A 26,077-nucleotide genomic window follows, 5' to 3' on the forward strand; every position below is an offset into this window, starting at 1 on the left:
GAAACTTCTGAGTTTAAAAGTCTGTGTGATTTCATTGTGCTTACTGAAAATGAAAAGATATAGGAAGGTCCGCCAAGAAGCTCAAGCCAGTTCAGGCTCTGTCACGCCCTCAATATGAAATAGTGAAAATAAGCCGTCTTCTGACAGAAAGAAAACTGAAGACAAAAATAACCCTTCCTACTCCTAGGAAAAACCTACCCAAAAGATTTGGCTGACATAAGAAGGCAAGAGAGCATTTCCTTCACAGACTGCATAAACCACAATGGAACATAAAAGAAACTCGTCTCTAATATATTGCCTAAAGCTGACCACCAGACCCAACATTAAGGTACCATAAGCGACCAACCTAACGATTTTGCACAGTTGCAATGTAACATCTACAGGATGTTGACAACATTGCACTATTTATCTTTAGTCACAGTGCTGAGTTGTTCTTCAGGCTCAGAATAGAAAACATTACAGATACTGAACAAAGTTTGACTGAGGTTTTAAATGCCATCATGCCACGATGAATTCCATGGTTTGTGGCATTGCTTTATAATCCAGCTCGGAGGGGAATAAATCCCTGGTTGAGACATCATAAATATCACTGTTAAAGAAAACAGCTTAAAAAATCCTGAACTACTATTAGGCAGCACTTGGAATTAACCACACTTCCTAATTTTAGACAATGTTCCACAGCCTTCAGCTGGGCTGTATCTTACGTCAAAGGAATTCCCATTTAATGTATAACAAAGCGACCACGGGTCAGAGTGGCAAATCTGAGCCTTCCACTCCAACCACCTTCCTTCTCCCTGGGACAATCCTCAGGTGAATCCCAATTCTGCCCTGTGCTGAAAATTAACAGCGGCAATGTCCTGAGGTGACAGCTGTCAACAGCCAAGCTCTCACCACACCAGTCACCGGAGTTAATTAATAGCTCTTCTTTGGGCTGTTGATGTATTGAAGTTCAACAGTCATGACTGGCTAGTTAACAGTTGCAAAATCTCAAGCTGGTTACAGAAAAAGATTCATTGCAAGGGTGATGAATAAGTTTAAGTCACATATTAGTGCTTTCTTGCTTCATTCCTCTCCTTTTTTTGATAAAGCAGAACCTTTTGTAAGGCAGCATGCCTTACCATATACATTTTATGCACTTTAAAGTCATATTTATTGCAGGTTTTATAGTAATGGCATTTCTGAACTTACACAGCACCTTCACTTCAAGACTACAAAATTAAGTGCAAAAGCTGTATTATTTTTACAATAACATAGTAGCGAAAAAATCTGGAAAAACTGAAATTGCTGTAAACAATCTGGTTGGTAGGTTTCATTCTGCTGAAAATGTTTCAAGCCACTTCACCTATGAGAGAGGCACTGATGTGTATATGATGATGTTTAACATCGCAGTCTCACAATACGTTTATTAGACAAGTGAACCGATGTGTATGGCAACTGCGATCTGCTGAAGGACAGGAAGGAACAGGACCCAGATGATCTACTGAAGAAGCCCTTTTCTAGCGCTTAACAATGTTCTCTCATAAACTGCCCGGATAATAGTCACAACTCCACTGGGGATTAACAACTCATTCTTAGCAGATTTCTAAAGCACACGCTTATGTCCACAGTGGCAGCTTGCATTCAGGAAAAAACGAGCTTAGCTTTGGAAAGGTAGTCAAGTTAGACATCAAACACTATATTAATTATCTGATCAGTGAGTAAATAAGACAATTTCCATCTGCAGTTTTGCTGCTGTGGTTGGCAAAAAGTTTTCAATTATTTGACCTATTGCAAACAAGCAGGCAATGTCTATTTATTTTTCCTAAGAACCACGATAGTTTTAATTAAAATTTATGCTATTGTTCCAAGAACTATGTACTCTGACTTGAAGCAGTATCTAACCTAGCAGGGGCTGCAACTGCATGATACGGGATAAATGAGTAAAAGGGGCAGGGAAGAAAAGAGGGGGCTAGATGTTAACGCATATTTACATTATTAAGAATTAATCGGGCAATTTTAGAAGACGGGCAAGCGAAAAAGAAGCAATTGGGGGGCAAAAAAAGAACCTAAGACACAGGTAAGAATGAAAACACTCTCCCCACACAGAAACATAACAATGAAAACAAACAGGGGGCTTTGGAAGGCAAGTAAAACTAAACTAGGCAGCGGTGAAAGAGCTATATAAAAGGAAAATATGCCAGTGTCAGATAATAGAATGGCAATTAGCCAGTAGTTTATAGACAAAAGTCTCACATCCAAAGGATGAGGATTTAAAAAACATGTACTTTCTTGCTTTCCAGCCCTCTTCCAACCAGGGCATTGACCCTGCAACAAGATCCTGACGGGTGAATCCAGTTCAGTGGGGCTATTTACATCTTACGGGTACACCAGACTGGGGCTGAGCAACTAAATATTCAAGAGAAACTGTGCTGTGTGCTGGCGGCTTGCTTAGAATTCCATGAGGAATTCAGAGTAAATATGATCAAGACAACTGTGTACCTCCTGGGGGAAGGCTGACAGCAAAACTCTGCAAGTGTATTTCACTCACATCCAATTCTATTTCCCATTTTATAAATACGAGGCAGTTAAGGACCACCAAGTTACTGAGCAGACAGTCTGAAGGGGCACAGGAAAATTTTAACTTTGTCATTTTCTGGTTTTGACTGCCAATTCATAATGCTTAAATGCTCCCTCACTGTCAGGATTTTTTTTTATGATGATGATACCGATAACCATTATGAAAAATTATATCTCAAAAGCCTCGAGCAACATACTAGATTTCAAGATTATTTCATGCTTAGAAGTTGTTTAACAAAATGCAAAGTGGTCTTGAAAGCATTGTAACTAAATTTTTACTGGAATTCAGCAAGATAAGCACTTTGTTTTTTAATGTATAATCAAAGCACAGAAAGGAAAGATGAAAACATGCATAAAGCCAGTCCTCATGGATCAACACCAAGTCACATTAGATTCTTCAGGAACGTAAGATCATTGACAGACTGTGCTCCGATTTTTGCATTTTACTCACTGGCTCAAATTCAGATTGCACCTCCCTGACAAGGCTTTTGCTGGTAATTAGCAGTAAGGAAATAATGGCCTTCAAATTCTGTGTTTATTGTCGTTTTATTCCAACTAAACATAATACTTGGCAAAACCAGAGGGCTCTCCTTCTTCCTTCCAGCACTTTTTCCTCCTTCCTGTCCCCTTCTCTCCCTTCAAAACCTTCAAGCCAGAGTCTCTGAAGTCAGTGGACCCATCAAATAAATCACAGCAAGCCTCTGTGCAACGTTTCCCTTCTGAAGAATTTAGTTTGCCCTGCCTTCTTAGCTGGAGAGGAGGCTTTTTGTCCCTCGCTGCGGATTCTGCATTGCTCCTTGGTTTTGTGAAGCCAAAGTCCCCTTTCCCTCTAAGCAATATTGCTGCCATTTACTGTCATACTCTGATAAACTGGCTGACTTGTCAAAGATATATTCCAGCAGGCCCCAGCCTCAAACTCAGAGTTTTTAAGCAAACCTCTGTGGATCTACATCCCATGAATGAAAGAGTTAATCCAAAAGACCTCAACTAATGCGGAAGTGCAATTAACGTGAAGGTCGCTGGCAGAAACAGAAGAGTACAGATGTTGAATTTTGAATCTATGTGAGAGCAATCCACTTTTACATGATATGGAAGAACGGCAAAGAGATTTCAACTGGCTTTTCATGTACAATGCCCTGAGGTAACAGGATAATGTATTATTTCCACTTCCAAAGGATGTAACTTTCTCAAAAAAAAAAAAAAAAGAAAAAAAAAAAGAAAAAAAAGAAAAAAAGAAAAAATCTCACAACAAACATAAAGAAGGGAGGAGATGTTCCTTATAAAAAGGGAGGGTTGCATACCTTATCTGCCTTCCTATGACACCACTGACATCAACAGCGAAGGCATGACTACAGTGCTAGTGTTTTGGTGTGTTTTTTTTCTTCTCCCTTAGTTTTATAAGATTGGCTAGGATTTACATGAAACGTTGTTGATCACCTAAGGCAAATAGCACGATCAAATAGATTAAATTAAAAGCAACCAGCCTCAACAAGCAAGACACAGAAGGCGGATTCTATGAATGACATACTTGCTGCTCTACCTGCAGACAGTAAATCATCACAGGCTCATTTGACAGTGCCAGACAGAGGCGGATCAGCACTAAAACATCGTGAGTCCAAACACTGGTGTTTTTTCTGAACAATTAGCCTCTTAGAAGTGGCAAGCGAGGGGTTTTTTTGCACGATTTCCCTTCACCCCCACCCCCCTCTTTCATATTCAAACACTTGGGACAAGGCAATTTGACACTGGTTTCTGTAACAAACCTGGTCAGGCAGGATTTCTCACACACCCTGCACAAAACGCCAACCTCTCATGAAGTCCTCATTGGAGATTTATGTCAAGGTTGAGTGAACTGCAGCCAGGGAACTGAGCTCCAAACAGTGTGTGAAAGGCTCTAGTACTAATCACCAAACCTGTGGGTCAGCTGGAGAGGAACTGGGGAGGGGGAGAAAACAACGAACAAATCAAAAATACTCTCTGTAGTCTATAATTTCCAATATTCAGCTACATGAGCGCCAGGAAAAAAGTGAATCGCTTGTAATTGAAAATTTCCTCGAATTATCAGAATATTGCAATAACTATACTAAAACCACACTCAGCTTCACTATTCAAAAGAAGGCATGGTAGTCACCGCTGGGATTGGTTTCCTTATTCCCTTTTTTTCCAACCTTTATTCCATATTTCCAATGATATATTGAGGGATGATTATGTGATGCTGTAACTCGAACACTGATTTCAGTTGTTGCTGCTGGAGCTATCTTCCAGAGACAAACCAGTGCTGGATTTATACGTAACTGTCAGAGGTGAACCCTAAGACATAAGCAACCAGAATAAAGTGACTGACAATGACTGATAGACCTTGTCCAGGCTACCATAGTAGGATGTTGTTAGAACATATTAACTGACTTGTTCTGTCCATCCAGCATAGACAAGCCACACTGTTGTGTCTAAGTATAAATCAAGAGATTACAGTACATATTGCCTTGTGCTCATTGAATTTGACAAACTAGCTAACCTTTTCTATCTCTATATCTTTACAGTCTAGGTTAGATGTGTTTTTTACATTTAAAACAGTATATTACACAATTGCTTCAGCTGAAATGAATTCCAAGGGGAACTCACATGTCCCCCAGACCTGCTCTTTGGTCATCATTTGTCCAAAAGCGAGCTCACATTTATCTGAAACATTTTTTTTTTTCTCATCTAAAAAAAGCAGGAGACATTTAGATAGTCCTTAACAAAACAAGATAAGAAGGAATAATCCAAACACTATGTAGTCTTTTAATCTTAAATGCTGCAAGGTCGTGCAGTAAAGCTGTACGGGGATGCACACATTACGGTTTTTGCAAGGTGTCCACAGGCCACTTTCCTCCGGAAGGGTCAGAGCAGCCAGAGCTTTCCGAGCCGGCAGAGCCCCGGTGTTCTCTCTGCAAGTTTGCAGTGGATGGGATGGTAAATTTTATTTCCTCCACTGTGATACATTGTTGCACTAAATTTGTCTTGCTGTTTGTTTTGTAAATGTTTTAATATGTTGTTGAAATTGTCATTATTTCATAAAACAGTGTATTTTTTATTACATAGACATTGTTTACTCACTTAATTGATCCGGTTGTTCAAGTAATTTTATTCCACCTAATCTATCCTCACGCCGCAATACAGAGGCAACAAGCAACTGCATAGTATAATAGTTTTCCTGCTTACTGTAAACTTCAGGAGAAAGGTAACTATTAACTGAGATAAATATTAGTCACCAATATTAAAAACAAACAAACAAAAAAGCCCACATCAATTCATGTATTATTTAAGAAATCAAAGTTACCATTTTGTAACTGCTGTTATAAAGACGGAGAAGTTAAGAAAGACTTTCTTCATATTGCTGCAAGAATCCCAGCTGCTGAGCATTTACTGCTGCCCTGTAAAATTGGGGTGGAGAAATTCCCTGCTGCAATAAAAACGTCCATAAACAAAAGACACATCAGGTTTTTTTAGAGAAAAAAAAAAAGAGATACCATTAGGACAGCCTTTCATCCTTACTATGTCTGAAGGGTTTAAGACACACTTTACTGCGTAAGTATAATCAGAAACATTACCACAGTAGTAACTTCAACAAGTTTTAAAGTGGCATTTAACCTTAAAAAAGACTTTTTTTGTGAAATAGTATTTGTTAGTTCTGTTGGGAAATACAAAAGAACAAATTGCAAAGGAAAATATTACAGACTGTTCAGTGGTGAAGAGGTTAAATCAACTTTAAAAAAGCAGTCAGTCATGCAATTCAACAATAAAATAATTTTGAAACATTCAAAAATTACCATCTGAGCATATCTGGAAAATTTGACATGATGGGGTCTTACTGGAGACGGTGATCATTTTCAATGTGACTAGGTCCTTTTCAGTATGATGAGGGTTCTGCTTCTTGTTTGGTTTTTTATCTTTTAGGGACTTCTTATGACCACAAACCAAACCTTAACACCTCTACTTTCCATGCACAGCTCTGCACGCATATCGTGATGCAGCACCCATCACAACATCCTTAACAGCTTTCCTTTGCAAAAACCCTGCCTGTTTGCTAATGCCTGGTGCACAATGAAGATGAAACGCTTCTTTTGTAAGCACGTCGAAAAATGGGTGGTTTTGCTTGTTTTAATTCGTCTTTGAATGACTGGCACTTGGACACTAGATCTGGAGATGTTTGAACAGAAAGCTGTATAGAAAGGTGTTATACACTCAAAAGATTTAGAAAAGAGTCTGTGATGGACATTACAGGTTGGCTTCTCATTTTTCTTAGATCATCATCAGGCAAGCTTTGGCATTTTGTAGAATTACCTCACTTAAAACCACTTGTTTGCATTAGCATACCTGAATGTGTGAAATGATCAGGTGCAATATGGACTTGCATATGTGGAATTTACTCACTTGGTTTTTGCCTATAGGATTCTTTATGCTACAGTTCTCCCAAATACAACACAGAGAGTTACAGAGCGTCATTAATATCACCCAGCTTCAATTACCTAACTTACAGGCCTAAACTAAGTAAGTAATCTGTCCAGGCTTCCTAAATTGTCAGTCAAGGTAAAGAGAAATTATTTGAGAGGGCAGATACGCTTCTGCTTTGATTTGCATTTCGGAGGTACCTCTCTATCTTCACCCGTTGTGGAAGGAGTCTAAGAAAACTACTCTTCTTAGGGATCTCATTTAGATTTCTACAAGGTGATACAAAGATTCCTGTATTGCCAGTGCGTCCAGCTCAAGATTTTTGCCCATTCTTGCCTCCACTCTCTGACAGCTACTGTACGTAAGAAAAGTTACTGAATCGTAAGAATCCAGCTACGGAGCTTTTTTTTCCTTTCTCTTTGAAGAAATCTATTCTTTTTCAACAATCATCCACGCCCATCACTTAATTGTGAGCAATTAAGATTCCACCAACCTGGTTTCAAACTCCAAATTAAGCATGCACCAAGCACAGTTTCCAGAAATTCATCCCATGGACCGCAGTGTAAGGTGTAGGTCATCTACGTGAGGTCATGAAAAAAGTATAGAGGGGCTGAATATGAGTGGGGAAGCCCACATACAACCTATACCCTATTGACAGTGGTAGAGGAGCAGGAGATCAATCTAAGACGTAGCTTAGTAAACCAGTGAAAGGCCTTTAATGTAATTTAAAATTTAGTTTAAAATTCAAATACAATGTTCAATCCCCAGTCCAGATGCTTCCTTTCTTGCTTATTCTAAGCGTATATGACTTGCACAGACCTTATGTATATGAGAATGGTTTTCACATGTACACAAGAGTAAAATTGTTTAATGACTGCATACTTTATCCCCATGAAATATGCTATGAGTGGCTTTTTATTGCTACTCTATTCATATAACTTTAGATAGATAAAAGTACCTGACCCAGGAAGGTCATTCCTAGCAATGATAATCAGAAAAAATATGATAAACTGTTTTCCAGTTTTTGAACCTTGTGTAACGGTGCTTCATTTCTAGATTTCTCAGTTGTTGTTGCTGCTTTAAATGAGCACCTGTGAATATTTAACAGGAATCATGAAGAATGTTAGGTCAGAGTTTGCTTTTCTGGATTTAAACAGCTGATTAATGTATAAAAGGTAGCAAAACACTGATAATCACTCAAGGCCTCCTGTAACTTAAAATGGACATTATTGGATTATTTACTGCACTTTGAGAAGAATTTCAGAGACTCAGAAGGAACAAGGGCAGGTACACTGAGAATGAGAGGTATAAAGAAATAAAGCACTACAAACTTGTTTGAGATGCAAAAAAATCTATACTGTAAAACTTTAGACAAAGTTCCTTGGGCCAATTTTCCTAGTTAATTCCTTGATTTCTCAGAGACATGCTTTCTCTTCAGATCCCTGATTCCCTTATCTGTCCCAGCTTTCTTCCAGGCTGGGCCTTCCAGGCTTTTCAATAGTTAGCCCAAGCGAAAGGAAACACTCCCTTCCCATACATACACACACCTCCTGCACTGAGGGAATCATCTCCAGTCTTATCCAAATAAGTTCATTAACTTCTCCTTTCCATCTTACTCCCTTTTTCTGCTTCACAAATATCCTTTAATTCCCTCTGATTTTAGTTTTATCTTACAAAGGCATCAGTTTAGCATGTCTTTAAATCTGCTTCCAGAAAATAACTACCACTTTGCTCTATGCAAAGACTAGTAGTGAAAATACAGCTTTCATTGTCAATGGCCTTACACTATTCCCTTTTTAAAGAAATGTTACCCTAGAAATTTGAACACACATATTAAAGAAGAAAAATAAAATATTAATAAATAAAACTGCAATTATTCCATGAAATAATGTTTCAAGTTTTAGCTAGAACTTTCCCCTTGCCTTTGCGATTAAAGCCACATTAGTATTTGCCATTAACTGACAAATTACATTTTGGAGACAGAGGAGTCATTAACTGCAGTTATGCCAAAGTTTTGCTTCCTACCTGCAGTGATAAGGCTGCCATTCAGACAAAGCAGAAGCAGGCACTCCTTTTATTTTTATCACCTCCTGTAATTGCTGGGTAGTGGTGTATGTGTCTAGGCTTCCTTCATAGTCATTGGAGACGAAGCCAATGCAATGAATGGCCAAAAAGTGCAGTTCTCTGACTATAGACAAATATTCTTTTGGATGAGGTAACTCATTTTCTGTACTTCGCAACTGTGTTGTTTCAATTTGCATTGGCTCCAAGAATCCTAGACAGATAACTCAGGCACAGACACCTCCGTCATGATTACATGAGACAAGTCCCGCCCTGAAAGTCCATGGGATAGGGGAACTTCAGGGAGTTTTTTCACCTAGGATCTGAGGATCATTTCCTAGAGCAGGAGTCCCAGTCAAAGCCAAAACTCTCATTTATTTCACTGAAATGAGGTCCAGGTCAAATAGGGCAATAAAATAATACGGGGTAACAGGCCCAGAGAGAAACCAGTGCTGTTTGACCTGGTGACTCTGGCATGACACGAGCGTGGCACATGGGAAGCAAAAGAGGGATTTTCTGTCATATTTCAATGTAAGACCGATTGAAAATTATATTCAAAGTTAATGCCTTGTTTTGGCTTTAGGGTCACAAATTTATTCTGCCTTTGTATATAGTTAAAATTTTCTATGCCTGAAAGCAAGTTGCTGGATTTCTGAACACTACGACATATTTCATGTTCTGAATTTGTATACTAGCCTTTTGAATTCATATTCATATGTCAAACACAAGATGTTAGGCACACTCAGTGCAGTTCTCTGCATGCGCATAGCCCTGTTCTGGCTTTCACCTTCTAACTGGGAACCTGCCATCTGCAGTGAAAGCCTTGTCTTCTCAATGCAATTTATAGTTCCCGAGCCGTGTCAAGACAGCTTCCTTAGAGAACTCCATCTGTTTTGAAGCTGTGATATGCTTTTTTCCCTACTACTATCATCATACTCTTTTTCCCAGCAACTTGATAAACTCTCTTAACGTGTCCTTTCTATCCCTTTTGTAGTCATAATGCCACATAGCCCTTGAAGTTATCAAATGATGATAATGTTGGTGAAAAAAAGTCAAATTTCACACAGAAAAATAATAAAAAGGTCATTCATTTTCCTTGCAATCTACAAAGCCAAATCGAATGTGAGTCTTCAAAAATCTAATTTAATATTTCGACAAGAATGGGATAAAACTTTCATTGTTTTCCGTACAGCTTCGCTTTGGCACAACTGTCAGCGTATTTCAGCCATTTGCACTTCCAGTGTTATTAATGGAAGGTAACTCAAATCTTTCAAGAGTTTCTCCTAGAAAAGGATGTGAGGTGGCTTGACATTGTGCACATACTAACAAGAGAGTAACATAGCTATGCTGGTCAGGGTAGAGTTCTCCAGAATATCCTAACAGAAAAGGCATATATTTTAACTTTCCCTTTGGAATTATCATTTATTTTCATACGCTTCCAGCATACTTTCATATCTAAAAGTGTCTATAAAAAAATAATGGTATTGGGTGGTTAAATACATGCTGTTTTTCTGTCACCAAGTTTGCATGTGACTTATTTTGATGATACAGATTTATAAAGCATATTTCTAATTTTTGTCCAGTATTTAAACAGTTCAGAAAGAAGAAATGGTAGGCCAAATTGTTTGACAACTCATTGCCAGCTATTGAAAACAACCCTCACTTTACAACTGTGACATGACTAGAAAACAAGTGCTGAAGCGCTATTGACAATAGCAAGATAATAAATACGGTTCTATTTCAAAAATTTCTAAGGAAAATCCATTCATTTTGATAATTATGTCCTAACTACAGACACTATCAGCACTTTGAAAACTTGGCGTATCTCCAGCCGCAGCCTTCATGCTTTAGCAGGAGAACAGAGCGGTAGCAGCAGCACAGGTATGGTACAATGAAGGCACTGGTGGGCATAACCAAAAAACATGATACATGTGATTTCTATTGAGACACCCCAGTAACTGCATGCAGTGGGTTTAGGTGCTAAAGGCTACCTGAATCTATCGACAGCACTTTATAGTCTGCAGATGGGCCAGAAAACTTCATCTGAGAGCTATGACTTCTTCCCACTTCAAAAACTTCAAATACAAATAGCATTTTCTCTCCGGGATTCATTTAGGCAATGCTGAACAAGATGATCACCGATGGTTATAGCAGAGAAAGCACAAACCTCTCACATTTCCCTCCTTGTTGCTGCTATGTTTCCATCAGCTGCATCAGCGTCTCTGCAGCCTTGTAACTGAACTACTTATGTTTGCTCATATAAATATGGCATATGCTATACATATAACCAAGGGGTTTTTTATATAACATATGGGTATATTCTGGGATTATATAGAGCTGGGAATACCACATTCCTATGCCTTTGCACAGTACAAAGAGAAACCTCAAGACTAAGAAGAATTGGTCAGACCGAAATATCCTTTCTGACATTTCTCAAGGGGCAAATACAACTGCTGATTTTTTTCTTTCTCCATCTAGAGGGTTATTATAAATATATCTGAAAAGGCATGGACTAATCTCTTACATATACCCTCGATTCAGTCCATCCCCCCTCTCCTTTGACACTGACTATAGACTCCTTAGTCATTTCAGTAAGTTTACATTTTTTCTGAGTTGTTTCTAACAAACCACAGTTACATGGCAGGGAGATGAAAGGTTGAGCAAGATTCTCAGGGCTCATGAGTAAAGTCCCTAACAAGGCACAGCCGATCTACAGACAGACAAAGATATCAACCATGTGTTGAAAATAAACAGTTGCAGTCAATTCTCTCGTGCCGGGGAAGGGGGAATAACATGCTGGCGGTGTCTGAGCAGCGAGAATGATGCTGCCACTTCTCTGGACCTGCGTTAGTCTGGTGATGGGAGGATGTTGTTGATACAGTCCCAGTTCTCATGTCTATCTGCTGTTCTCACCATCTTGACCTGACATGAATGGTTTTGAAACCATTTGTTCATGTCAGAAGTGTGATAGTATCACAGTAAGACAGTTCGTTCTGCAAAAGAACAGCTCCGATAGACAAGAGAGAAGTGTATACTAGACATCCAAAATTTTAGCTATTTTTTATAAACCTTGCTGCTTCTGAATTACCTCATCTCCAATGTTCCCAAAGCAATTTGCTAATATTAATAAATCTCAGTGCTATTTGGAAGCTACAATATAATAAAAATATGCACCAACAGAAGCACAAAAGAAATCTGCATTTGCCCCATATCATCCAGCCTAAGTGAAGAGGTCTCGGTGCCTTCTTCTACATCGATCATACCCTCATCTCCTTCCCAGGCACTTTACCAAGGTACATAATGGACTAACAAACATTAAACCGTGAAGAGTCATTTGATACCCTGAGCTGAATATGCCCATCAACAGCAAGTTTACCAGTTTCTGGTAGGCGACATCAGAATAAATATCTGATATCCTCCTGATTCTTGTGAAGCAGTATTTTCTTAGCTGTAACCTGACTCTGTTGCTGCAGTAAACATACTCAAACAGAATGCTGTTAATACCTATTTTTTACCAATTGCAATATATGTTTCAAAGCATTATAAACATGGGAATTGTCAGATACCATATAGCATGATAAGTCCGGTAAAAAAAGAAAAAAAAAACTTTAGAAGGATAAAATTACTCTGGATGCATACTTCCCAGTGTATGCTATAAATATTAACATTTACTAGCAGGAAATATAGAGTCCTGATGTTTTGAATGAAATAAAACCAGAACAAAAACCAACAGACCCACTGGATGGAGAGTAGATCTAGACTCCCTGACTGAGCATATCAGATGCAGCTTAAGCCATAAAAAACCAGAGGGGAAGCATGTGGCAAAGCATAGTAATGGTACTACTAGTGGTATGTAGCTTAATGCCTTCCATAAGCCATCACAGGAGCACTGCATGTACCTAAGCTTTTACTTCATCAATACTATCTGAATTTTCCTCTTAGTTTTTGCAGACTTCTTGCTGTCACAGATATCCATTCCTATGAGTACGTCTGCAACAAATGTCCATCTGTTAAAATGTTGCTACCATTGCAATAGCTTTCTGCATAGTGTAAATTCCAAATGTAAAATGGCAATTAACTCTACACTGTGGAAAACTTGTTATTTATGTAACTGTTTAGCTTTTTTCAAATGAAATCATACATGACCACACTCAGAAAAGAGAAGGCGGCATGTGTTAATAGGTATTTGCATTATTCGCAGACTTGACGTGATTACAAGGAACATCAATTTTCGGAAAAAAAATGTATTTACAAAAAAAGAAACTAATATATTAGACAGGCAGTGATTTTCCGTATTATTTTCACTTCAACCACATACAGAAATTCTTTGCTACACTCTTTAAATTCTGGACTTCTGGCAAATTAATAATCCAATTGCTGAAAAAAAAAAGGCTTGTTTTATTTAAAAGAAAATCAACAATTCAGTAGCAATTTTTATGAAGCTATAACTCATGTTTAAGAACATAGCTCATTAGCATTTTTAGCACTATCTGTTTAAAATGAATCACTCAAATCAATGAAAAATACTTCTCAGTGTGAATAAAAAATGAAGAACTAGGGCTGAAATGAGTATTTATTATTATTTAACTAACCAAAGTTCCAATTATTTGATCGCTGATTGAGAATGTATTTTATTACCTATGAAAGCAACACATCTATTAAGAACTTAGTGCATTTTGTACTTGACATGTCACTTTTAAACTCTGGAGGTTGTTGATGCCCGTCCCTGGAGACATCCCAAGCCAGGCTGGACGGGGCTCTGAGCAGCCTGATCTGGGTGAAGATGTCCCTGCTCATGGCAGGAGGGTTGGACTAGATGACCTTTGAAGGTCCTTTCCAACCCAAACTATTCTGTGATTCTATTCTATGATTCTAAACTCTAAGCACTTCATGAAACTAGACAACTATGAAAGAAGCATTAACTAAACTAACAAACACCTAAACTTCCAGTATGGACTAACTATATTATTTCCACCAATAACCAGGGCCTACGCGCTGAAATAAGAGGTCTACAGAGTTTCAGGAGGCAAATCTTCACCTCTTCCCCCTGCAGCTCCCCAAAGGCAAGGAGCCAGGCCGCGCACCCTGGCAGGGGGGCTCCCAGCCCCACAGCCCATGCCACCCGCAGGCTGGTCCCCCAGCGGGGAGGCTGAGCAGGGCCCCTGCCCCGCCAGGTCCGGCTTCCCCAGGTGAAACAGCTGCCGCCAGCATGGCCGAGCCTCGGCAAGGACCTGGGGGACAAATGCTGTACCTGCACAAACCATCAGGGCTGATGAGAGAAGACTCTGACAGGGAAAAAACTCAGAAAGCTCAAGTATCAATTTTCCCCTAAGCAGAAAAGTTTTTGGCAGGTTTGTTTGTTTGTTTTTAGGTTGGGAATGTATTGTTTTTCCTGGCCTCTAGCCTATCTTTGAGGAGGAAAACAGAAATTTTGACTAAAAGAATATATAATTTTTAATTAACTCAGTCAGTAACACCATCCTGGAGGTGCTTAAAAGACACATAGACGAGGTCATTTAGTGACAGCGTTGGGTTAACAGTTGGACTCGATGTACCTAAGGGTCTCTTCCAACAAAAATGATTCTATTATTCTATGATTTAAAGTTTTTCACTTTTCTGAGTAAAAGAATATGCTTATTCCTGTTTCATACAATAAAAACTGTAGTTATCAATTTATTTTTTCAAATATAAAGAGGGTTATATTCTAACTACATTATTTATAGGCTCAAATGATTATGAATATTTTGTAAACTGAAAATAAAATCATAATTCTCAGACTGAAAGCAGATTCAGGTCAATGCAATGCAACACTTTACATAACAATCAATAAAAACATCAATACAAACAACTACTAAAGGCACCATATGACATTCCAATGGGGGAAAAAAATTTCTTCGATTTCTACTCAGACGCCTTGCTTCCTTTATCAGCAGATGGCAAGCAAAATACTACTTCAATCCATATGTCTGTATCTGATAGACAGTGTTTTACAAGTCTGAAATTAGTTTGAAACATTTTGATGTTGGCCAGACTACAGAGGAAAACAGGATAACTTCGTCTATTAATGAAAAGTTGGTTTTGTCATAACAAATACTTCCACAAGCTACTACCCATCCAGCCTCATTCAGTCACTAATGGAATTTGTACCCAAAGACATAATCTGTGTTTAACAGACTAACAATTTGTAGTTTCATCCATTCTGTTCTTCTGCTGTGCTCCAACATGTCTCCTTCCACTAGCTGAGGTTTACTTAATGGTGCTGATGAAAGCAAGCAAGGCCAGGAGAATATTTTTGGTAGGAAGGATATCAGATCATTAGGGCCATTTATGTGCTTGCTACTGGGGATTCGAGAGAGAACTTGTCAGAGCAAAGCTCATGCAGACCAGTACCCTGGCTCCAATCATGGCAAAGTGCAGATGCCAAGAAGAAGATTTAGACTATTTTGCTTAATCTCTTCCCACCAGGAAAGGCAGATCAGAAATGCTAGACAATTCTTATAACAGAATGAATGGGTTTGGATTTTTTTCTTTCAAGACAGTTCCAAATTGGGAGAATTTCGATGACTTTGACTATAGAAAACTGTGAGTTCCACAAAAGATTGATGGGGGACAGAGAGGCAAACAAAGCCAAAGAAGACAAGAAAAGAGAGGTTACAGTGAAGTTTCCTTGCAACCTGGCCAAGCAAAGAGGGAAGCAGATCTATACTGATAAAACCAGCTGACAGCGGGGGTCTGGAGGCATCCGCAGCCCAGCAGAGCACCAGGCACACCTTGCAGCTCTCGAGGCGCTTGGGAGCCCTTCAGTGCGGACAGCTGGATGGAGATCCTGTTAACTTCTTAGCGCTTACAAAACTCAACTTCTTTGACAAGGACCTACAGAACCAGCACAGACAAAATATAATCTCAAATCAATGTTTTTAAAAAAGTTCCTTCCTCACAACAGTGATGTACCTGGGGGACTGGTGTTCAAAATGGCTTATGCTTCACTTCTTAAGGAGGATATCACTAAGAAAGCCTTCAAACACCTTTAGCAATAATTAAGGCTTCACCCCAGGCTGTCTTTTTGCTCAGTGAAAAAGTCCAGCCTAGAGGTCTACACCAATGCCAGCTTGGGGCACTGAAGTCGAATGAAACACCCCTCCTGAGATACACGCAGTTGGTCACGAGGTTTGACAAAAACTGAGTCTTATGTGAGGAGTCCCTTAGCTTAGCATACCAAGGAAGCCCAGACTGAGGGACCAGATTTAACAGACATCAGCTACGCTCTTAAAATTTGTAAAAGTCCCTACATCAAACCTGCTCTGACAGTTGTTACGGATAACCATGGCAAAGACCTCTACTCTTCTACCGCTTAGCTGGCTATTAAAAGGCAAAGGCAAATTGATTAAGTGATGATTAAGTTTATAGTCCTAAAGGCATGAAAAGATCTATTTTAAAAATCAACCCATATTTAAAACTTCTGCTAAGCAGAACATAATTTTCTGTAATGGAGAAATCAGTAAAGTTGTAAAAGACTCTCTGCTTTGAAAATTATTAATATTAGCCCTACAAACCATTTGGCTAAATAACTACAGGAATTCTGTGTTCAGTGAAAAAGCCTTTCCATTTTTTAACTTACAAATAAATCTCATTTTTTTTAATTTCATTATAGTTTCTAAACACAATTTAGAATTAGCAAACAAACCAGTAAAATACACGTACGCACACAAACATATGTAGGTGCCAAGGTGTTTACAAACCTTGAAGCCTATGAGATTCTAATCATGTTTTCCAGTAACTCTCCACTCCTCAAACACTGCATAAATCAGAGTTCATAAGAATTTTAAACAAAATGAAATATTTAAGTTTCTAGCATATCTCGGTCAAATATAAATGACTTTGAGTAATATATTAACAGGTCCTGTGCTACTGTCAATGGAGAACTTTACAGGTGTTTGTCTTCTTTATCGGCTCCAGGGAAGAATCCCAAAATGATCACCATAGCTGAGTCCATTAACCGAATTGTGGAGAAAATGCTTTTCTCAAGAAACTGGCTGAGTAAGCTTTTTCTGCACAACACAAAATTTTAAACAGATCTGGAGTACATCCCCTTTGAGTTGGGAGAGGAGCTGCCATGAGAAGTCGAAGAAATATGGAGCATAACACGGAATTTTCTCTTCTAACTAAAAAGCATAAATTCATGAACATTAAAGAAGTTACTATCAGAAAAAAACGCTCATAAATATGTAAAGATATTATTCTCCATATGTCTTATAAATGGGATAACAGCAGTATATTAAGTTTTGCTTTGATTTGAAATCTTCCACCTTGCCATGTCTGCCTTACAGCCTTTTAGGCAAGTACAGACTAGAGCAGCAAGAGCTTTGAAGTGCCCAACTTCCAGTGAAGTTTCTAACATTTATCTAGTAAGTCTGAAGAGGTCTGCGCATGATTTACTGTAATTTCAGAACAAGTACAGAAATTCAGCCTAACACAAAAGATACAGTTCCTTCATGAAAGAATGAGCGATTCACTTGAGCACAGTATCACTGCAGAGGCATGGGGGGAGAGCAGCGTGGAAATACTCTGGCACCACGATCAAGTCAAACTAAAATACTGGTATAAAAATTATGGTACTCAGAACTTTAAGGGAAACAAGACAGAGTTTTGGATAGACAAGTTTTTTGGGTTTTGTTTTTGTTTTTTTCTCCGCAACCAGTAAATATAGCTTAAGGGTTTCATAGCCAATTTTTATAATTGCAATGAAGCAGCTGTGATCAAACTCTATTTGTAGCATCATAATAAATTTGCCCCCCACCTACTAAAATTAGTTCTAAGCATCCAAAATTCCCATTTGCACATCTGACTGAACAAAACAGGCATTGATCCATGCCAAAAACTGGAGGAAATAGACCTAAAATATGCCATTTTCTCACCAGAAATTGTAGGCTCCCAGAATAACATGTGAATTAAAACTCATTCCAAGCTTGTTTGCATTGCTCCTCATTCCCATTCATAACAAATTCCTTGACAAATGTTCTGATTCTTTATCTTTTTTTCCTCACTTTTTAAAAATTCAAACACAATTTTCAAATCAGAGACGGTCTTGCAAGGAGAAACAGCCGATAGTACAACCCATCTGAAAATGGAGAGGGTGGTATTTTACTCTCAGCAAGTGCTGGAGGCAACTCACATGATTAAAGGCTGCAATGTAAGCCATCGCTAAAAGTCTTCTTCCCATAAGTGAAAATGTGCAGTTTGCCACTATATGTATCAGAGGCCCATAAACCAAAATGAGGTCAAAGTCTAACAAGAAACGCAAATGGCATGCTCCAAAAAATTCCTGCTTTCTCCCTTTTTCCCCCACATCACCTCCCCCCAGGCTGAAGGAAAAAATAGAAATTTTAACAAAGTTAAAATAAAAATTATAATCTGTTTTGTAAATTTTTCTCTTTCACTGGTATTTTTGCAAAAAGTTACATCATCATGCCCAGAGAAGTTAACCTGGAATATTGACTCAGGATGTCTATGGATCAGGCTCTTCTTGCTGTGACTATAGTGCTGCACAATCCAGAGTCTAACATATCTCTTCACTTTCGCCTTTCGAGACAGGACATTGCCTATATTCCCATTTTACAGACAGTGTTGGGAGCCTAAGGCCGAGGCTTCATACAGAATTAACCATCTAACTAGGACAAATACGATTGACCAACCTGAGATTTGCAGATCTCAGGCAGCACAGGGATACACAAACTCAGCAAAGCTGCCTGCAAAGTGCTCGTGTAGCCTGGGCTGCATTTGTTTCAGAAACCCAGTACTGTGCACAGGGCACAAAGAGAAAATGTCTTTATTCGTTCTCCTGTCTATCCTGTCTGAATTCTAAATAATGTAACATGCAATGTGGAACACATATATTTATAGATTTATATTACATACACATACTATTATATCACTACAGCAAAGATTTTCTAAAAGATACATAATGCTACTTAGAAAAATTGCTTAGAAAAACATCAACAGAACCATTTAACCATTGTAAAGCTTCATTTTAAAAACAGCTCTTGGTACAAGAAGTAAATGAATTATATTAGGTAGGAAATTGTTCACTAAATCAATTGTGCTACATTAGAGATCTTAAAATTAAGACGACTTCCAAGGGGGCCGCATGCATATTCTGAGGAGTGCTAAGGTAACCAAGACATTGCAGAAAAGCTTTTATGTATCTCACATATATACCCCTAGATACCTCCACGGAAAAATCACAAAACATGCATGTGCATTCTTTATTCATAAATCTGTTTTTAAATCTTTACCATTTTGAATTTGTTCAGATGTGGATAGCAGCTGGATTCCTTAAAATCAATTATAATTACAATGCTCCCTTCTTAGTCCAATAAATTAAACATTTATTTATTGTCTATCTTAATATCCCTCCTCTAAAAGAGTATATTTACTGTGTCTTTTAATTACCAAATACATGTAGAGGGTTGTCTGAAATTCAACACAGAAAGCAACTCCGCACTTCCAGATGTTAGAGGTATCTTCACATAGATTTTCACTGTTCAGCACCACAGTACTTTAGACAAAAATAGAATTATGTACAATCCTTGCCTGCATTCATCTATGAAATTTAATTTTCCATTGAAAATCTACAAGTTAGCAGCAAGTTCTGCCTTCGGACATGAATGTGTGTTTCCTATTGGATCCAATTTGGCAAAGATTATCCTTAGTTTCTAAACACGATCGAAGCTTCCATTTTACTTCAGGTATATTATCTAATGCTAAGTATTACTAGCAATAAAGAATAATAATAGGGCTGTATAATGGCTATAGTTGCAGTTAACTTTTCAAAAGTTTGGAGAAGATCCGCTAATTATTGAAGTTGGTCGACGTGCGAGAAGTTGTGTTTACTTACTTGCCAGTTTAAACAAGGCTTCCCATTGACAGTCCTCAGAATTGTTTAGACTGGAGGGAGCTGCTACCGCTGCGCTCTTTGCAGTGCCCACAGCTGTGCTCAGCCCCTGACACTGCTGACACCCAGCTGCGGCCGCTGCGAGCACAAGTTTTAATAAAGTAAAAATTCAGGAATGTATTTAAAGAGAATTAAAAAACAAAAACCAAACCAAAACAAAACTGAAACCAACAACAAAACACAAAAAACAACAGCTGCTTACCAGGATTGGTCATACCTAAAGGAATATTTCCTCATTCAGTGTGTCCGGTTTGGAGCAGGGGCTATGAATAAGGGCTGCAGGACTGGGCTTGTTTTCAGTGTCGACACGGGTGGCTCAGTGGTGCCCAGGGGCTGAGCAGGGGAAGCCACCTCCGAGCCTCAGCCGTGGCAAGGGAGGCTCCAGCTCACACCAGCCCATCCCGAGGGCTCCAGTTCAGGCTGGAGGACACTGCTGGGGTCCCCTCTGTGCCCAGACCTCAGCCCACCCAGAGCGGCGAGGGCTGCCAGGGAGAGCTGTGCCCAGGCACCGAGGATGCTCCCACCCTCACCCGGAGCTCCACAAGCGCCATTCCCCGCAGCAACGATGGCGCGGAGCGGCTGATCACGCACCCAGGTGACATTCCCCCAGCAAGGCCAAGCCCTGGCGCAGGTGTGCAGCATTCAGGTGACAACGGTGCACTGCCCCTGCTCACACCCACCAACGCCAGAACACCAAATACCGGACTGGAGAGAGGAGAAGAAAGGTTCTCATACCCAAACTAGTTAAGGGTAATACAAAATTGAGTTAATTGCACTGATGGTCGATCTGTTTTGGCCACTCAGTTCACTACAAGAAAGCACTCTTTTGTTCTCATCTTCATTACCATCGCTCCCCTCCAACGATGCAGCTTGTTTTAAATCAAGAATTATCTCAGTTCTCTCTCCTTGAATCATTGTTATTGATCATAGCAACTTCAATAAACCCTGCTGCTTACGCAGTGGCCTGGGGGCCCGTACCGATCTCCCCAGCCGTTTGTTGCACATACTGATTCACCTTCTCATCAAGGATTTTGACGTAGCTGCTGCCCTTTCACATTATTACCGCGCCCCACCCAAATAATGATTTTATCATTTAATTCTCTCCTAAACCGCATTTCGTAAAAGGGAGAGGAAAAAAAAATGAATAAATAAAAAATATGCACTGACGGGTGGGTAAACATGCACGAGGTGGGGTTGTCTCTCCACATGACAGACACACCCCACACAAAAACCAGAAACATGCCTTTAATTGGGCAGGTTAACATTTTTCTAAAAGTTACTTTCTAGTCCTATCTGATCACTCAGTCAGGATGAGTAATGCAAAACATTCAATTTCTTGTGGGTTTGGTTCCAGTAGTTACTAAAAGCAGCCAAGTACATGTTTGTTTCTAGACTACTTGAAACCTTCGGAAAGTTATTTTAGCTTCTTTTGCGAGCCCTTCACCAGCACAGGGATTTTACCCACCTTGGTTTTGTGAAGGAAACCTGATGCTTCAAAACCCTTTCCCTTCAAGTCCTATCTTTATTTTTTTCATTTTCCTTCTTGAAGGATTCTTGCAATTTTCCAGGATGTAGTTATATATAAAAAAGTAGCCCGCTGCCTCCCCAGGCAGAGACTTGTGGAAACAGGTGCTTCTAAAAAAAATGAAAGACTTTGGCAGCTCTGTGACCTTACAGAGCTATGTGCATTAGTAAGACACAGTGCCTGCTGAGTTCCCCTCAGCTAATTAGAGGCCCGTATGGCAATGAATGGCCTTGACTATAAATACTTCCTGAAAGATCTCTAACAGAGTCAGAGGAAATGGGAATAAAATGAGATGCAGCTCCAGAGAAACTATTTCAGATGTTTCTTCTTTAAAAGGGCTGTTTTTTCTTTCCCAAAGTGGCTGAGGAATGAGATGCAGCATCTAAGACCTCCACCAATTTAAATATAAGATGTATGAAACAATTATATGCATTCAATTTAATTCTGTAGATATACCATCAAGATGCTGCTATCAAAAGGTCGTTGGAAGTGGAACGCAACGCCAAAGTACACAAAAGCTTCCATCTATTAGCCTGTAGTGACCACTGAAAAAATCGCATTTAAACCAAGAGCCCACTCTGTGTGCTTGAACCTTCCAATGCTGCTCCTTGTGCTCCTGCTAAAAGCAGCAGCAATACTTCTACCAGCATCAGAGAGGCAGGTTTTACCTCAAAGGTATGTTATCCTTCCAGCCAAAGACTGAATGTTTGGAGAAGTCTTTTGGAAATGACAAAGGCCAGTTCAGCATTTCCACTGCTTTGCAGCTATCCGGCATCTAACTCTGTGGATAACAGTAGTCAGTCCTTTAAAACAGGGAAAAGAATGTTTCACCACTAGGGATTGTGTCTGATATTTACTATATTGATATTAATTTGATTATCTGTAAATTTACTGATACGTACATACCTATTGCTTATTTTACAATTAGTCTTGTCAATCAGCAACATAGGAGAATGCGAAACAGGGAGAGGAGAAATCACATTTTCTGATTTCCTGCCTCCCCCAAATTTGAAGCCATATAACCAGCTCTAGACAGAACGCTATCTGAAATATCAGAAGTGTAAATATCACAGACAAAAAGAAAATAACTCTTGTTCAAATAAATGGAAACTTTCTTGACACACCATGATTTCCTGTAGTGTGAAAACAGTCTGATCATTAGGCTGCAAAATAATCTGTTTGATAAAAAGGCTGAGTTTATCCTTTGCCCCCTATAAAAACTTCATAGTTAACATAACTTCAGTTAGATATTTAACATTACAGCCTGTGATCTGCCTTTGATAAAAATCACCAGTACTTTTGCAATAATTTGACAGTTTGTCTCCGACAGTACACAAATCTCCCCGTTATATGAATTATGATTAATACGCAGGTATCTCCATGTTGCCTTCAGGTATACGCGACACCGTGGGACACACTGATCTGTGCTGCTCTGCAGCAGCTCGACGACGCTGCGAGGCCCCAGTGTTTACCAACACGTTATGGTGGGCTAACTGGGGCTCTGTTTAGGTCTGAAGGCTCAGGCTGCAATTCCCAATTTTGTGGAAAACTTTGTTCTGCAGTGTCTACACATAGCAAAACAGGACACTTCATTTAAAATCAGTTTAGCAAAAAGTTCCTGCTGTCCAAGATCTGCGTTGTCAAAGCGTTAAACAATCTGCCTGGCCTGGAGTCTGCTGGCTGCCAATGTGCTACCCAAAAAAAGGAACATTTTTGCATCTCAATAGGCCTTCCAGTATCAACAAATCCTTAAACTATAAAATCAGCTACTCTAAGGAAGAGCAGAAATAATGTCTACATTGTACCACGCTGAGGTACATTTTTTGTAATTCCCACTTGCAAAACATACCGATTCGCTGTAAGTACAGCTGCTGGAAACATTCTAATAAGAAAAATAAATTAAAGCCACTCACAGAAGTGTACCAAGCCCCTGAGAAAGATTCTGTTACATACACACAGCTTGGAAGTGCTCTCAGGGAAAAAGGTGCATCCACTGCCTACGTGTGTTCACACACACGCAGAGTTCAAGCTATCGCCACTGCACCAACCCCAGCTCCCGAAAGGTCACAAGCCATTCGGTCTTTTAGCTGCGAAAAAGGAAAGAAATCCAACCCTAATGACTCCCATGAATAATCTACTGTAGCACAGAGACTGGGAAGGGAACATGTCCATCGTGCATGGAAGGAATGCAAGAAAGCAGCGTATCAACGGCTCACACAACATCCGAAGCTGAAAACCACTCCAAGTAACTTCCAAAAGTTTACAATTTTCCTGTAGACACTAGGGAATGCTGTGGGCAATTGTAGAGTTTCACCCCTTCCCCAGTTGATGTACGTCATCTTTGATATTTTATTAAAATGCTAATCGCTCCCAAACTCAGTATCTAGAAAACCCACTTGCAATATTAACCTCTATCTATATGAACAAATGTGAAAAACATTATCTCCCCTCTCCCTTCCCCCAGTCACGAGAGAACTAAAAAATGAAAAGCACATGGTAGTACTGCTACTGTTGAATCATTACAAATCATTTGTAATAAGCAGAACCACTTTATAAATACTGAATAGCCAGTACAACAAAAGGGAGGTGTTAGATATTTTTCAGTCCATTTCTCACAGTGTTTATTCATTGAGTAATCCCAAATTTTTGGCTTCCTCTATGTCAGTCTTTGGGGAAAAAAAAATGAAGGTGTCCACAGTGATTTTATTATAGGTTTTGTTTCCTAGTCACCAGTCGTCCTGGGATACAGTATTTTGCATAAGCATCCATTATATGATACCAGAAGTATGTATTGATTTAACGCTTTCCTTTTAGAAAGACACAACTTTTAGCACAACACTAGCTATTTCTACTAGCCATTTCACATTAGCAAAATAAATTTATCCAAAAGTGGATAATCATGGGAGATTTGCTTAACAATACAGAGCATTTTTTTTATTTCAGAGGATTACAAAAATGAACTCTTTCCAGAGTGGAAGGGAGTTGGGTTTCAATGATCTTTTTCAGAGATCCAGGGGAATAAGGAATATCCACATTATTGGAAGAATTAATACCACTCACAGAGTCACACTCCTTCATCTTCCACCATCTCCTGTCCTTCAGATCACCCCTTACCTTCAGGAAGTTTGAATTATTACTATTTTCCTCTATCCATCAATAGTGATGAAATATATATGATTAGGGACTCCGTTCAGCAGATGTAGAAAGTTAACCTCCTTTCCTTTTTTTTAAATATTTCAAACTGACAAAGGCAACTTCCCAATTTTCAAAGAAGAAAAGTGAAAATTAAAATATTATAACTAATGAAAAGACCCAGACAAGTCCTTGGCACAACCGAGTTCAAACAGCAAGGTAGCTAAAAGTGTACACAAAAGTAAATCCTCCTTGAGTGGTGGTGGTATGGTTTCTCTGTTCAGTATAGACCTAATCCACTAATAAATCCTTTTACAAACCTTATAAAAGAAAAGCTGGGTTATACACAACTTTTTTAAATATAAGGAACTGATTTATATAGCCTGATAATATAAAAAAATAAGACTTTTTTTTTCCCCAGAAAACCATGAGAATTACAGGTACTTTGTATTTCAGAACATCCAGAAGTGATAAAAATATTTCTAAAGTGACAAAACTACTGTTTTGAAAAAAAAATAATGCTTTTGTATGAAGACTTTAAAAAACTGTCCAAATTTATTTTAAAGATGAGCATAAGAAGCAGCCAGTGTACAGTTTCCCTTTCTTCATTCACCAACGGCTAAAACTGATAATGTAACTGTCTTATCTTACCACTTATTAAGATTATAAGCTCCAGAGACCAACCACATTTATACATCTATAGAGCTGGTTCTGCATACTACCAGGTCCCTTTGAAGATTTTTGTTTAGTTGGCTTTTTTAATTCTTTAGGACTAAAACAACAAATGAAAAATATTTGTATTCTGATAACCCACAATATAAACGGCTCCTCTGGCCAATATGTCTCTGCACTGCTAAGAACCACTACAAAAATCTAAGTGGGATGTAACTAGCATCATATGTTTAGCATGAATTCCACTGCTTGTTGGATATAATTTATATATTTTGATATATATTTCCAAAGGGAGGAGAGAAATATAACCCTGCCATTCACAATGAGCACACACCCAGGTTCACAACAGGGAACCTGTCATATTGTGACTGCTTCTCATACACTTAAAATCTGACATCAGAAACTATTTCTGACCTGTAAGGCACAAAAGACTGTTGTCCCCCTAAACCCCATGCAGACTTTAAGGAACAGACACATTATTTTATAATTAGAGTAACTGCAATATTTTTAAGACCACTGACTTCATTTAAAAAGAGCTTGTAAGACTTACATATACATACAGAGACAGATATACCTATGTATAATCTTAGCGGACCATGGAGTAAAACATTTATCTTGCCTTTTGTCTTCTTCTGACATGTTGTTCACTCTTACAGTAATGGATGGCATGGTTATAAATGTCCTTATAAAAGACAATAAATAGCTGATCATCAGTTCCATTCTAGTGAGGTTTGTCTGTGGGCTGACTG

At 38.9% G+C, this 26,077-nt stretch overlaps 1 protein-coding gene across 7 annotated transcripts in view; it reads right to left on the minus strand.

The window, feature by feature from the left end:
* The window catches only part of TRPS1 (transcriptional repressor GATA binding 1), a 215,472-nt gene that overhangs the window by 123,666 nt on the left and 65,729 nt on the right, over positions 1-26,077 (minus strand). The window lies entirely within an intron of this gene.

The sequence above is a fragment of the Caloenas nicobarica genome, chromosome 2 (assembly GCF_036013445.1).
Source record: "Caloenas nicobarica isolate bCalNic1 chromosome 2, bCalNic1.hap1, whole genome shotgun sequence".
Taxonomy (NCBI): Eukaryota; Metazoa; Chordata; class Aves; order Columbiformes; family Columbidae; genus Caloenas; species Caloenas nicobarica.